The sequence below is a fragment of the Egretta garzetta genome, unplaced genomic scaffold, assembly GCF_000687185.1.
Source record: "Egretta garzetta isolate BGI_Z169 unplaced genomic scaffold, ASM68718v1 scaffold434, whole genome shotgun sequence".
Classification (NCBI taxonomy): Eukaryota; Metazoa; Chordata; class Aves; order Pelecaniformes; family Ardeidae; genus Egretta; species Egretta garzetta.
The window spans coordinates 1,899,718-1,902,391 of record NW_009259584.1 but is presented as its reverse complement, the minus strand read 5'-3'; positions in this window follow the sequence as shown (position 1 = coordinate 1,902,391).

Sequence of the window (2,674 nt, the reverse complement as noted above, 5' to 3'; positions counted from 1 at the left end):
TGATCTAAAGCAGAGCAGTCATGGAGAGTGTGAAATTAATACGCTTGCATGACACTAGAGCAGAGGATGAGCTCCAGGAACAGACTCAATGCATCTTGGCCATTGGCAGTTGTTTCGTCCATGGGACCAGACTGGAGCTTGTCTGAGTTAAACACCTTGTGAAATGTGTTTAGTCATGTGATGTCATAGTTCATGTTACATAACACATCAGGTCCTCGGCCCCATAGGTTTCACTTTGCAGCTCTGCTCCTGTGAGACAGTGCTACTTCATTAAATAGTTACAGATGAAGAGGGCTTAGAGGAGCAGCCTATCGTAGACAACAGAACCAAAGTTCTTGATAGAATGATGTGATGAAAGAAAGACTTTCCTATTGACTTGGAGAAGACCCTGTGGGAGCAGTATGCGCTGAAATCTATTGGAAGTTTTGGACTAGAAAGCAAATGCTGAGAAAATCATTATTCTGCTCTTGCTCCAATTTCTCTGAAGAAGCAGATGGTAAGTAGGAGGTAGAAATGTTTTTGCCTGATGAGTTACTTTATGCTAATTTATACTTTTGTCTTCTAACAGGATATTGCTTTATGGATTAGAAGCACTTTGGGTAATTTTTTTTTCTCCTCTTACTTTGGGGTTGAGAGAGAGAAGGGCAGTTCTACTCAGCTTTTGGCAGTTCAGAATTGAAGTATTTTTTCCTCCAAACCCTAGGTGACAAGACAAGTTTTAGCACATGGTACACATAGGGATTGGATTAGTCCTTTGTGTCTCTTACTGATAATTTCCTTTATTTTCCCTCCTATCAGCACCTGTCAGATCTTCTTGAATGTGATATGGCCTGTCATTAGTAACGTTGAAATAAGGTAACATTCCAGGAACATTTTTGGTAGCACAATTTCTATCTGTAATGGTCTAGGATTTTGATTGACCTGATCTAATCTAGTTCATCACACTTTGTATTAACACTATGGGATTTTTCCTTCGCTAGTAACTGTGGTGTTCATGCTGTACACTGATCAATATACTAAGTTTGGCTTTAACCTCTCAATTACTTTTACTTATTTCTTTTAGCAAATGGAGATGGGTGGCAAGAACGCTTACCCAGAATCCTTTTTAATCAAATGTATTAATACATCTCGGTCCTCTTTCAAGTTAACTACTGAATTAGTGCCACTTAACTGGAAGCAGATGGTATGCAATTATTGTCTTTCACATCAAAATAAAGAATTCTGTCAAGGCTTGTTTAAAAACTGATTATTTGGGGTTTACTGTGCTTGCTTGACTGCTATTTTGCAGATGTCATTCAGTTCCAATTTGACAATTAAAAACTAGAGCAGTTGTATGATATGAATAGCATTGAAGTCTTGGCTGAATAGTTGTGAATTATTTAAAAAAAACAATTTTAGTGGTTTTCTTAATGATTGGATAAAATTGTTCTTGCAGAAAAAAATGTGAAGGATTGTTTGTATTAAAATTAATGATGTTTACTAAAACTGTATGTTAGGAGAAAATGAGATATAAGTCAAAGGCATGTACATTGGTGTTGTAATGCTCCCTGATCACATATTACAATGTTATAATCAAGCCACTAAAAGGTTATATTAATTTATTGAAACCTTGATTTCTTTGAAGATGCAACTATGTTTTCTATTCTGTAAAACTTTTGCTGCCACTACTAACTTTCTTTCAGGGAAAAGTTGAACACTGTTTTCAAATGGTGAAACTAATGTCTTGGGTTTTGAGTTCTTTCTTCTTTTTCATGTGTTGATAATAACTGGTTCTACAAGAACTTAATGGAGAATTACTAACTGCAATCCATTTTCTGCTTAAGCAGATAATTTTATGTTGACATGAAAAATAGACTTAAAAATGCAAAACTTTTCTGGCCCTGTTTCAGAGCCTGTTTGGACTTCTTTATAAGACTTATCTTTTTAAAATCTTAGATTAAATATCTACATTTTTTTTTAACAGATTTACTTAAGTGGAAAGGCTGAAAGGGAAATCTTTTTTTCACTTACAGCAAATGTATTTTCTCTTGGCTTAAATGAAATGAATTAGGCTGTAGCCAGATAAATTCAGCTTTGATGTAAATTCAAGCCATTTTTTATTTTGTCTTTTTTTTTTTTCCTTTTTGAGAACTGCTTATTTCCTACAGTAACTTTAAAAATAGACATAGTGCCTGGCTCTGCTTGTTCTCCTTTTAGTCTTTAGTTTCTCTACAAAATTGCTCTACTGCTTTCAGAAAAACCCTTTGATTATTGCACACCCTTCTGTTTTTTATGACATCCTGGATGTTTTTACTGATTTATAGGTCTTCATTCTCTGGTCCTCCTTGTTCTAGATCTTGATTCTTCTTTCTGCTTTCAGGGTTCAGGACTGCATTTGTCCTTTTGACTTTCCCTGCAATTCTTTTATTTAGAATCATAGAATGTTTTGGATTGGAAGGGATCCCTAGAGGTTATCTATTCCAACTCCCCTGCAGTGAGCAGGGACACCGCTAACTAGATCAGGCTGCTCAGAGCCCCGTCCAACCTGATCTTGAATGTTTCCAGGGATGGGGCCTCCAGTACCTCTCTGGGCAACCTGTTCCAGTGTTTTACCACCCTCATTGTAAAGAATTTCTTCCTTATATCCAGTCTAAATCTACCCTGGTTTAGTTTAAAACCATTAGCCCTTGTCCTG